The sequence below is a fragment of the Bos javanicus genome, chromosome 8 (assembly GCF_032452875.1).
Source record: "Bos javanicus breed banteng chromosome 8, ARS-OSU_banteng_1.0, whole genome shotgun sequence".
Taxonomy (NCBI): Eukaryota; Metazoa; Chordata; class Mammalia; order Artiodactyla; family Bovidae; genus Bos; species Bos javanicus.
In genome coordinates this window covers 87,823,533-87,837,274 of record NC_083875.1, presented here as the reverse complement: position 1 = coordinate 87,837,274, position 13,742 = coordinate 87,823,533, and positions in this window count along the sequence as shown.

Below are 13,742 nucleotides of genomic sequence, written 5' to 3'. Positions count from 1 at the left end.
GTTTTAATAAGATAGTCATGAAATCAAAGAAATAGGTTCTATGTCCCTGTATTCCTAGAGTCTTCTAGAAACTTCTAGATCCTCTTGTTAATCTTCTCAAAACTTTACAAGGTTCTTGTTCTGCTTCTGAATCTTTTTACCTATACCCATTTCCCAGGTCTCTTTACCTGCCTTGAAGTTCATATATGGCAAAGGATCAGAGAAATTGATGTTTTTGAATGCCAACTGTGGGGAGAGAACAAATTAGCCAAGATGTCATGGTCATGGTCAGGCTGTCTTGTCCCATTTTTGTAAATAATGACTATGTAACAGCTGACTTCATTTACAACACTGTACATACATGTCACAAGATACTCACTTGGTCACAAGGTACTCACTTGGTAATGAGTTGCTTTGTGCAGTACACCTCCCAAAGCTTCACCACGAAAGCTCTGGCTGCTACGGCATTGGGGCTACATTGGAATGGCATCATGGTTATGTTATATGAGGTCATGTCATGGCTATGTTATTGTTATATTATGGTTATGTTGTGGGTGCTGCTATGACTGCTGTGTCAGCCAGGAGAGAGGCTGTGTTATGGCTGCCTTGCCAACCAGGAGAGAATAAATGTGTCTGCGGTTCCTACAGCTCCTCAAATCTCATTCTATCTTCTTAGCTCATGCCTTGCCTACCCTGGATTCAGTGAACAGTGTGGACAGTGTAAACAGCGAGACAACTGGCACTATGAACGGGATGAAAAGTAATACACCAACTGTACCAAAGTAAGATCAAATGGACTTTGAGGATGTTATAGTGCAATGATTAAGCTCTGTGTCTTGCAAGCTGAGAAGATTTGGGCAATTACTTAATCTCACTGTCCTTGTTTTGCTCATCAGTAAAATGAGATGGCAATGGTAGCTTCCTCATATTGCCTTGGTGGAGTTTAAATGAGGTAACAGATTCTTAGAACAATGTCTGGGCAGAGGATAAACTGGTAAGGATAGCTATTTCTCTCTTCATTCTTCTTGACTGCTGCCAAGAAGGAATTTCAAAAGCAGAAACAGTCAGCCTTCCTTCTGGGTGCCTCATTTTCTGACCAGGGTGCAGTGTACTTATACAGAACAAAAAAGGCAGTTAGATGCCACTGAAGGGCATGGGAGGAAGGAGACCATAAGGGAGCCAGTTCCCTTCCTCCTGAACCCTTGTCATCTTTCTCAAATGAACACTTGCTGAAGGCATAAATACCATGTCCTCATTTTTGCACTCACTTATAAATAAGGCTCTCAAAGCCACCTATAGAGAGGAGACATATTAGGACATCAAACGCTTCAGAGCATAAAACATTAACTGCAGGGAACTGCCAAATTCTCACATTCATAACTGAACCATATAAAATTAAAATATGAAAGAATACAATTTGGGGCCATCTTTCCAGGTCCTAACACTTCTCACTGGTGTTATTGATCAACCACATTCTTCCTGTTAAAGGGACCAACCAACACACTATTACTGAGAATCATACAAATGGCTATTGAGTTTTGTAATTCATTTCCATCAATGTGGATTTTGAATGTTCTTCAGCTTTTAAAGAAATTTTTCTGTTTTTCAAAGCATTGTTGAAAAGGTTTGTCATTTTGGGCTATTAATACAACAGGGGCCCTTAACAAAACCATCGACAAAATTTTAAATGAAGAATAAAATGGTAGGGGGTGACATGGAGCAGGGCTTGTAGGGCGAGGTGGGGGATAAGGGCAGTGGTGTTGATGGTCAGCACAGACTGGCAGTGGCCGGGACTATAGGTGGGCAAAGTAAAGCCTGGCTCAAATACTCAAAATATTTCGAGCTGGGGTGGGGGAAGTCCTGCCATACCAGCCTGATCTGTGTCCCAGCTTGCCTCCATCTTTGATTTTAAAGCAGTTGCAAAGATTATCATAATGGTTGCTTATCTACTGAGGTCAGTTTTCTTGTGACAAACAAGATGTTATTTATATTAATTTTAGCTCTTCATTAGAAATTGCCGTGTAATTCCAAGGCAACATTATTGGTTCAGATGACAATGTGATTGCTGTGTGCATTCTCTGTGAAGAAACATGAAGGAAAAGGGTATGTGTGTCATAGATCATTAACAATACGTGAGGCAAAAGCAATCTACTTTGCACGTTTGCACGCAATCACTTATATGCCTTTGCAGCACTTTGTGTGCCTGTCTGTGTATGTGTCCTCTTGAAATTGTGCTTCTCTACCAGAGATTTCCACTTGTGTGTCCTTGCAAACCCTGCTCCAGCATAATGGTGTAGTGGCCTCAGGCAAAACATTTCCTCTGAGCTCAGTTTTCTAATTTGAGAAATAAGAACCAGAAGGATTCTAAAGGCCTTTCCAAATCCCAGAGTCCACACTTTACTGGCTGCCCTGCCTGCCCACACAGCCATGTGAAAGCTGAAACTCGTGCCCCACAATCGTTAGGGAGAGCTGTCCAGTTATAAGCCTGTCTGCAATCTTAAAAGGTTTCATTCGCAAATTGTAGCTTTGGCAAACCATTCCACCCAAAATTTGACAGATGATTCTATCCCTGAGGTTTCAGTAAGGAGAAAAATGGAGAAGCAAAGGTAGCTGAGTCTACAGCCTGAATCACAGAGCATCCAATGATTCCAATCCATAAATGGCAGTTTTTAAGGCAGAGCTTGGCACCTGCTCTTATCCTCAGTTTTGCCCCCTGGAAAAGGTGTAGGCACAGTCTTGTGACATCAGCCAGTCATCTGAATATATCTCTGCTCTGAAAGGGGATGTGACTTGGGACCACACATACTTAGTTCCTGGCAAGACATCAGTATAAGCCTTGCATCTCCTAATAAAAACCACCTATCCAATATATAACTTTTGTACCCACCAGGAGAGGCTAGTAGAATGTTGGCAGGAGCCCTCCATGAGGAAATGTGAATTCAGGATAGAAAGCAAAGTTTCCAGTTGAGCCCTCTGTACCACAGGAGATTTCTTCAAGTCACCTCCTTAATTTCCTCCACTCTGACCTGGCAGTGGAAGCCTAGGCCCTCTGCACTGCCCTACCCCACAGAGGGAAATTCATGCCCTTGTATCAGTAGTTATCTTGCCATTTTTTGTGCTGTCTCAAGTCTGACACACTGCATTTGGTGCACAAAGATGCAATGAGCTCTCCCACTTCCTCTTTACAGTCTTGCTTCGATGGCCACCTCCCCAGCATCCTCGGTGCCCACCTGGCTTTCTTGGGCATCCCTAGTGCACACCTGCTCTCAAGAGCGTCTCTCTTGACTGTCTTGGTTGACCATTGTGCTCGTAGCCTCCTGGGCTATAGACAGCTCACAGTTAGTTACCTTCATATTCAGTTTGAGCAATTTTTAAAGGGGAGGGGTTTATTTTTATCTTTTATCTTGATATTCTATTATATCTAGTTACATTTATTTACATGACAGATATGATTAGCCTTCTATCATTTTATAGGATTTTCATCTTAAAACTTCCATTTTCATGTCTTTGCACTTGATCTTTGCTTTATATATGAGTGCTCACCTGTGTCTGACTTCTGCATATTGGAAATTCGTATGTCTACTGTCAGTTCTTCTCTTGCTTAATTGACTGTCCTTATAAAATTGATATAAGCCTCAGTTTATTGCATTTTAATTCACGATAGGTCTGAAATATCCTCTGACTTTATAAACAATGAGGAAATTTTCCAAGAACTCTGCTAATTTTCTCTCCCCATCACTTCTGCATGTTTATCAATTGTATGATGATTTTTCCACCCTTCTATTTTGTAAAATTTACCCTTCATTCTGTAACCATAGTTCCCATACAGTTTAGCTTGAATTCTATCACCCTAATCTTCTTACCACAATTTCCCAACTTATCTCTTGGTTTTCTGGAGTTCCCCATTCCTCTGCCATAAGGTCTTATGCTAGCTAATATTTTAATTTTGCTCTGTGAAAATATTTGGCTTATGTCATTTTGTGTATGTGTGAGTTACTGACAGTATATCTAGGGGTAATAATCTATGTCTAATTTTATTGAACATTGTCCTAAAACTCTTCTATAAAGTTTCCATTTTCTACATGAAATGTGTTGTGGAGAAAGTCTACAGCAGCCAACCTAAATCCCTGCATTTCAGGGGGTTTTGCTTCTGCAGGAAGGAGCAGGACCAGATATTTATCAGATTAAATTCTTTATTTAGAAGACAATAAACAGTTCATGTTCAGGGTTAATTATTCTGTGTTTGCCTTTCCTAGGACATGTCATGTCTTTTAAATACATAATTAGCTTATTTGTTTTAGAGAAGTGTTTTTCATTGCATGTATGTTTAGTCATCTTTTTCTAGGAAGACCTTTTATATCTACATCAGTATTCCTTTCCTTATCTTCCATATTTATACACTTCTCTCCATATTGGAGGGCATGGTTTCAGTGGCAAGAAAAGTAATACTCACAGAAAATGAGTAAATATAATAAGACACATTCCTGTGCCAAAGTATTACATTCACTGTTATGCCCTTTTTCCTCTTCTTCTGTCTTCTTTCAGGGACTGCCAAGAATGCACCTTGCTCTTTGTATCCCATTTCAGTGCAGAGTATATCTATCAATGGCAGAAGAAGGTAAATCCAGAGAGGAGATCTCAGGTGGACAGCGTCTGGTCCTGCACAGCAGACCTTCCATATCCAATTTTCCCCATATCCCCACTGTGTTCTCCAACTCATTGTAACTGAGGAGAGAGTGAAAGGTAGAACCTTCCTTTCCTCTCCCAGGGCATATCTGGGAGATTATTTCAACAATATCACAAATTCAAATTATTTAATCACTTGTGGTTTTTGAAGTACCCTTTCTGATAGGCAAGTAGCTAAAATTCCACCCTGTCTGCACAGCAGCTGTCGTTCTATCTCAGCAGGCAGGTGCATTACAGCCCATATGAGGGACGCCCATAGACTGCCTGACTCTGGTGACCATGGCAGGTAGGGGGGATTATGTTTCTGGGCCACATGGAACAACTCTTACACAAGACCACTCCTCAAAACTGAGAAAGGCAGCTGTTTTATCTAATACATACTGACAAACACACAGAGACAAGCAAAATGAGGAAACATAGGAATAAGTTTCAAAGCAAAGAACAAGGCAAATTCCCACCAAAAAGAACTTAATGAAATAAAGATAAGCAACCTAGCTGATGAAGAGTTAAAAGTAACAGTCATAAATATGCTTAGTGGTCTTGAAAGAATAAGTGAATACAGTGAGAACTTCAATAAAGATAGAAAATACCAAATAGAGGTTATAGTTGAATTAGAAAATGCAGTGACAGTGAAAGTTGCTCAGTTCTGTCTGACTCTTTGTGACCCCATGGTCTATATGGTCCATGGAATTCTCCAGGCCAGAATACTGGAGTGGATAGCCTTTCCCTTCTCCAGGGGGTTTTCCCAACCCAGGGACCGAACCAGGGCCATCCTGCATTGCAGGTGGACTCTTTACCAATTGAGCTATCAGGGACACTCAGGGAAATTACAGTGGATGTGTTCAAAAGACTTTTTTTTTAGTGAAAAGAAGGGAGGACAACTTCAGTTATCTCTGAGACAATATCAACTAGAAGTAGATTCATATTATGGGAGTCCCAGAAGTAAACATAGAGAAGAAGAGCCATAAAACTTACTTGAACAAATAATGGCTGAAAAATTCTCTAATCTGGGGAAGGAAACAGACAATCCAGGAGCATCAGAGAGTTACAAATAAGAGGAACCCAAAGAGAAACACACTAAGAAACATTAAACTTTAAAAGGTGAAGGTTAAAGAAAGAATCTTAAAAACAGCAAGAGAAAAATACAACACATATCCAAGTTTATTTATATACAAGGGAAATCCGATAAGTCTATCAGCAGATTTTGCAAGAGAAAGTTTACAGACCAACAGGCCAGACAGGAGTGGCATGATATTTAAAGGGCTGACAAATACCACATGATCATCGCAATTGACACAGAAAGGCATTTGACAAAATTCAACATCCATTCATGATAAAAACTCTCACCAACATAGATATAGAGGGAACTTGCTTCAACATAATAAAAGTCATTTATAACAAATGCACAGCCAACATTATACTCAATGATGAAAAGCTGAAAGCTTTTCCATTAAATCTAGGAACAGATATTCATATTTATTATTTTATTTTCCTTGCTAATTATATTATTTGTTCTGTTGTTGCCTTTAGTTACTTGAGTCAGTCAGTAGTTAACTGACAATGAAGACTTGATTCCACCTTTTAATATTATGTTGAAAATTCTGTAAAGCAATTATCCTTCAATTAAAAAAATAAATAAATTTTAAAAATATTATGTTGAAATAGATTTCCTATTGTATTTCCTGCTATTTTTTGCTTTATTAATTCTGAAGTCATATTGTTTGGTGCATAATCATTTATAACACCAGGGATTTAAAAAGTTTGTCTTTCCTAAATACTGCTTTTGGTCTTCTTTAACAATTTTTTGACTTGAATACAAAACTGTTGAACAGAATTAAAAACATCTCAGGCCATTGTTGTTTTCTTCTCATTCATCTTCTTCCTCCTCCTTTTCCTCCTCCTCCTCCTCATTATCACAATCCTTTTATTTTTCCATGATTTTCTTTTTGTACCAATTGTCTAGAATTCTGTTTTTTACCTTCTTAATGATCAACCTCAGGAGTTGTACCTCAGGAGTTGAACAGGAGTGTACCAAAATGTTGATCTATATACAAATAGATAGATAGACTGATCGGTATATATATAAGGGTTTCCTAGGTGGTGCAATTCATGGGGTCACAAAGAGCCAGACACGGCTGAGTAACTGAACTGAACTGAACTGACTGAGATGGACTGACCAGTATATATATAAGGGTTTTCCAGGTGGTGCTAGTGGTAAAGAATCTGCCTGCCAATGCAGGAGACATAAGAGATGCAGGTTCGATCCCTGGGTCAGGAAGATCCCTTGTAGTAGGAAGTGGCAACCCACTCCAGTATTCTTGCCTTGACAATTCCTTGGAGAGAGGAGCCTGGCAGGCTATAGTCTATGGGACCTCAAAGAGTCAGATATAACTGAGTAACACAGCACAACATAGCACAACAAAAATATGGCTTATTTTTCAAATTGAAATATTTCTTTAATTGTGGTTTATTTAAATTATATTATTTTTATATTCTTTAATTGTAGTTTACTCCAGTAAATATTTTCTTTAATAATGATATTTTGAGATATTTTCTTTGTTTATGATATTTTCTTTAATTGTAGATATTTTCTTTAACTGTGAATTGAGATATTTTATTTAATTGTGGTTTTAATTGTGGTTAATTATGTTATTTTTATATCGTTTTGGTTATTTTGATATGGCCTAATTCAATCAATTTATTTGATGGTATACTGAAACTGCATATTCATTTTTGATCAATAGGCTGTATATTGTCACCCTGTTTATTTAACTTATATGCAGAGTACATCATGAGAAACGCTGGACTGGAAGAAACACAAGCTGGAATGAAGATTGCTGGGAGAAATATCAATAACCTCAGATATGTAGATGACACCACCCTTATGGCAGAAAGTGAAGAGGAACTCAAAAGCCTCTTGATGAAAGTGAAAGTGGTGAGAGAAAAAGTTGGCTTAAAGCTCAACATTCGGAAAACGAAGATCATGGCATCCGGTCCCACCACTTCATGGGAAATAGATGGGGAAACAGCGGAAACAGTGTCAGACTTTATTTTTCTGGGCTCCAAAATCACTACAGATGGTGAGTGCAGCCATGAAATTAAAAGATGCTTACTCCTTGGAAGGAAAGTTATGACCAACCTAGACAGCATATTCAAAAGCAGAGACATTACTTTGCCAACAAAGTTTCGTCTAGTCAAGGCTATGGTTTTTCCTGTGGTCATGTATGGATGTGAGAGTTGGACTGTGAAGAAGGCTGAGCACTGAAGAATTGATGCTTTTGAACTGTGGTGTTGGAGAAGACTCTTGAGAGTCCCTTGGACTGCAAGGAGGTCCAACCAGTCCATTCTGAAGGAGATCAGCCCTGGGATTTCTTTGGAGGGAATGACGCTAAAGCTGAAACTCCACTACTTTGGCCACCTCATGCGAAGAGTTGACTCGTTGGAAAAGACTCTGATGCTGGGAGGGACTGGGGGCAGGAGGAGAAGGGGCTGACAGAGGATGAGATGGCTGGATGGCATCACTGACTCGATGGACGTGAGTCTGAGTGAACTCCGGGAGTTGGTGATGGATAGGGAGGCCTGGCGTGCTGCGATTCATGGGGTCGCAAAGAGTCGGACATGACTGAGTGATTGATCTGATCCGATCTGATGTGTGTATATGCCGATATATAAATATGTTGTACTGTGTCTTCTGTGAAGTTAGAGGTTTGTATCCTGATTTCTTTTATTTTCTACTAATTATTTTTACAATTCTAATTAGTATAAAAAATGTGTGTGTCTTTAGTAAAATTTGAGGCTGCTGACTCTCTAGGAAAGATGAAGAAGCTAGCACAATTATACTTTTTTTTAATCCTGTACTTTGCTATTTTAATTTGACTATTATTATTTTTGTCTCTGGTAGTTACCTTTCATGCATTGGAGAAGGACATGGCAACCCAATCCAGTGTTCTTGCCTTGAGAATCCCAGGGACAGGGGAGCCTGGTGGGCTGCCGTCTATGGGGTCGCACAGAGTTGGACACGACTGAAGCGACTTAGCAGCAGCAGCAGCAGTTACCTTTAGAATACTGAATAAGATACCTAATTTTCTTCTGCTTTCACTTTCTTTTAACATGGATGAGTAAAAGGATATATTGATATTAGATGATATCATCCTTCACCACCTCGGGGCTTGTGTTTATACTGACACTTATTTAATACTTTTTAAGCATGTTCTTTGTACCTTTTTAGTTTTTTCATGTAAGTAAGTGAAGTGAACTGAAGTTGCTCAGTTGTGTTTCACTCTTTGCTACCCCATGGACTATAGCCTACCAGGCTCCTCCATCCCTGGGATTCTCCAGGCAGGAATACTGGAGTGGGTTGCCATTTCCTTCTCCAAAAGATCTTCCCAACCCAGTGATCGAACCCAGGTCTCCCATATTGCAGGCAGAAGCTTTACCATCTGAGCCACCTTCTCTTGATCCTCTCACATTTGTGCTTATCTGAGGAATAAGGCACTGATTGCACCTTATCTTGAATTGTGTTTCTACGAAAACTTGTATAGCAAACAGCCTTGGAAGATAAAGACTGGCTTGGGACATTAGGACGCAAGAACCAACACAATGGTAATTTCCAAGGGTTTTTTTCTCAGCCTTTTATGTCCCAGACTAGATGCTAAAGAAACCAGCAGCCAGAAACACCAACAAACAAAAGCCTCCAAACAATCTTGCTGTCTCTCTAGTCAAATGATCAGAAACATGGGCACCAAGCAAGCCAGAAAGTTTTCAGATAATCACTCTACTCCACCCAGACACCTCAGAAACTTCTGAACTCCCATACATAAACTCATCAGCAAAGTCTAGTCTAGTAGGAAGCCTAGATGTGTACTCTGGCGTGCGGTAATGAAAAGTATCTCTTCTCCTTTCCTTCTGAGTGGTGTCAGAGGGGGCCAAGCACAGAGCCTAGACTTCCATCCCTACCCAGTAGTAATGAGGCACTTCTCTCTGCAATGTAAATAAAGGATATATCTGCAGCAGCAGCAAGGCAACCTAGTTCTCTCAGGAAGAGTGGTATCTTCAGAGGCCTGTGGCAGGGCCTGAACACCCACCTCCATCCAGCAGAAATGAGGCACCCCTGAACTCTTGGGGTACCAGTGGAGGCCAGCAGGGAACAAATAAATGAAAATTAAATTTAAAAAAATAAATGAAATAATAAAAAAAAAAAAATGGAAAGCCTCTCCAGAGAGATAAAAATATGAAGATAAGCCAAAAAGAATTTTTTTTTTTAATTTCATGCTTAGGTTTTGTGTCTTTTTTTTTTTTCTCCTTCTTTTCCTTTTTTTTTTTTAATTTTATTTTATTTTTAAACTTTACAGTATTGTATTGGTTTTGCCAAATATTGAAATGAATCCACCACAGGTATACATGTGTTCCACATCCTGAACCCTCCTCCTTCCTCCGTCCCCATACCATCCCTCTGGGTCGTCCCAGTGCACCAGACCCAAGCATCCAGTATCGTGCATCGAACCTGGACTGGCGACTCGTTTCATACATGATAGTATACATGTTTCAATGTCATTCTCCCAAATCTTCCCACTCTCTCCCTCTCCTACAGAGTCCATAAGACTGTTCTACACATCAGTGTCTCTTTTGCTGTCTCGTACACAGGGTTATTGTTACCATCTTTCTGAATTCCATATATATGCGTTAGTATACTGTATTGGTGTTTTTCTTTCTGGCTTACTTCACTCTGTATAATAGGCTCCAGTTTCATCCACCTCATTAGAACTGATTCAAATGTATTCTTTTTAATGGCTGAGTAGTACTCCATTGTGTATATGTACCACAGCTTTCTTATCCATTCATCTGCTGATGGACATCTAGGTTGCTTCCATGTCCTGGCTATTATAAACAGTGTTGCGATGAACATTGGGGTACACGTGTCTCCTTCCCTTCTGGTTTCCTCAGTGTGTATGCCCAGCAGTGGGATTGCTGGATCATAAGGCAGTTCTATTTCCAGTTTTTTAAGGAATCTCCACACTGTTCTCCATAGTGGCTGTACTAGTTTGCATTCCCACCAACAGTGTAAGAGGGTTCCCTTTTCTCCACACCCTCTCCAGCATTTATTGCTTGTAGACTTTTGGATCGCAGACATTCTGACTGGTGTGAAATGGTACCTCATAGTGGTTTTGATTTGCATTTCTCTGATAATGAGTCATGTTGAGCATCTTTTCATGTGTTTGTTAGCCATCTGTATATCTTCTTTGGAGAAATGTTTATTTAGTTCTTTGGCACATTTTTTGATTGGGTCATTTATTTTTCTGGAGTTGAGCTGTAGGAGTTGCTTGTATATTTTTGAGATTAGTTGTTTGTCCATTGCTTCATTTGCTATTATTTTCTCCCATTCTGAAGGCTGCCTTTTCACCTTGCTAATAGTTTCCTTTGTTGTGCAGAAGCTTTTAAGTTTAATTAGGTCCCATTTGTTTATTTTTGCTTTTATTTCCAATATTCTGGGAGGTGGGTCATAGAGGATCCTGCTGTGATGTATCTCGGAGAGTGTTTTGCCTATGTTCTCCTCTAGGAGTTTTATAGTTTCTGGTCTTACATTTAGATCTTTAATCCATTTTGAGTTTATTTTTGTGTATGGTGTTAGAAAGTGTTCTAGTTTCATTCTTTTACAAGTGGTTGACCAGTTTTCCCAGCACCACTTATTAAAGAGATTGTCTTTAATCCATTGTATATTCTTGTCTCCTTTGTCAAAGATAAGGTGTCCATATGTGCGTGGATTTATCTCTGGGCTTTCTATTTTGTTCCATTGATCTACATTTCTGTCTTTGTGCCAGTACCATATTGTCTTGATGACTGTGGCTTTGTAGTAGAGCCTGAAGTCAGGTAGGTTGATTCCTCCAGTTCCATTCTTCTTTCTCAAGATAGCTTTGGCTATTCGAGGTTTTTTGTATTTCCATACAAATTGTGAAATTATTTGTTCTAGCTCTGTGAAGAATACCGTTGGTAGCTTGATAGGGATTGCATTGAATCTATAAATTGCTTTGGGTAGTTCCAATCCATGAACATGGTATATTTCTCCATCTATTAGTGTCCTCTTTGATTTCTTTCACCAGTGTTTTATAGTTTTCTATATATAGGTCTTTAGTATCTTTAGGTAGATATATTCCTAAGTATTTTATTCTTTCCGTTGCAATGGTGAATGGAATTGTTTCCTTAATTTCTCTTTCTGTTTTCTCATTATTAGTGTATAGGAATGCAAGGGATTTCTGTGTGTTGATTTTATATCCTGTGACTTTACTATAGTCATTGATTAGTTCTAGTAATTTTCTGGTGGAGTCTTTAGGGTTTTCTATGTAGAGGATCATGTCATCTGCAAATAGTGAGAGTTTTACTTCTTCTTTTCCAATTTGGATTCCTTTTATTTCTTTTTCTGCTCTGATTGCTGTGGCCAAAACTTCCAAAACTATGTTGAATAGTAATGGTGAAAGTGGGCACCCTTGTCTTGTTCCTGACTTTAGAGGAAATGCTTTCAATTTTTCACCATTGAGGATAATGTTTGCTGTGGGTTTGTCATATATAGCTTTTATTATGTTGAGGTATGTTCCTTCTATTCCTGCTTTCTGGAGAGTTTTTATCATAAATGGATATTGAATTTTGTTAAAGGCTTTCTCTGCATCTATTGAGATAATCATACAGTTTTTATTTTTCAATTTGTTAATGTGGTGTATTACACTGATTGATTTGCGGATATTGAAGAATCCTTGCATCCCTGGGATAAAGCCCACTTGGTCATGGTGTATGATCTTTTTAATGTGTTGTTGGATTCTGATTGCTAGAATTTTGTTAAGGATTTTTGCATCTATGTTCATCAGTGATATTGGCCTATAGTTTTCTTTTTTTGTGGGATCTTTGTCAGGTTTTGGTATTAGGGTGATGGTGGCCTCATAGAATGAGTTTGGAAGTTTACCTTCCTCTGCAATTTTCTGGAAGAGTTTGAGTAGGATAGGTGTTAGCTCTTCTCTAAATTTTTGGTAGAATTCAGCTGTGAAGCTGTCTGGACCTGGGCTTTTGTTTGCTGGAAGATTTTTGATTACAGTTTCAATTTCCGTGCTTGTGATGGGTCTGTTAAGATTTTCTATTTCTTCCTGGTCCAGTTTTGGAAAGTTGTACTTTTCTAAGAATTTGTCCATTTCTTGGACGTTGTCCATTTTATTGGCATATAATTGTTGATAGTAGTCTCTTATGATCCTTTGTATTTCTGTGTTGTCTGTTGTGATCTCTCCATTTTCATTTCTAATTTTATTGATTTGATTTTTCTCCCTTTGTTTCTTGATGAGTCTGGCTAATGGTTTGTCCATTTTATTTATCCTTTCAAAGAACCAGCTTTTGGCTTTGTTGATTTTTGCTATGGTCTCTTTTGTTTCTTTTGCATTTATTCTTGCCCTAATTTTTAAGATCTCTTTCCTTCTACTAACCCTAGGGTTCTTCATTTCTTCCTTTTCTAGTTGCTTTAGGTGTAGAGTTAGGTTATTTATTTGACTTGTTTCTTGTTTCTTGAGGTATGCCTGTATTGCTATGAACTTACCCCTTAGGACTGCTTTTACAGTGTCCCACAGGTTTTGGGTTGTTGTGTTTTCATTTTCATTCGTTTATATGCAAATTTTGATTTCTTTTTTGATTTCTCCTGTGATTTGTTGGTTATTCAGAAGCATGTTGTTCAGCCTCCATATGTTGGAATTTTTAATAGTTTTTCTTCTGTAATTGAGATCTAATCTTACTACATTGTGGTCAGAGAAGATGCTTGGAATGATTTCTATTTTTTTCAATTTACCAAGGCTAGCTTTATGGCCCAGGATGCGATCTATCCTGGAGAAGGTTCCATGTGTGCTTGAGAAAAAGGTGAAATTCATTGTTTTGGGATGAAATGTCCTATAGATATCAATTAGGTCTAACTGGTCTATTGTATCATTTAAAGTTTGTGCTTCCTTGTTAATTTTCTATTTAGTTGATCTATCCATAGGTGTGAGTGGGGTATTAAAGTCTCCCACTATTATTGTGTTATTGTTAATTTCTCCTTTCATACTTGTTAGCAT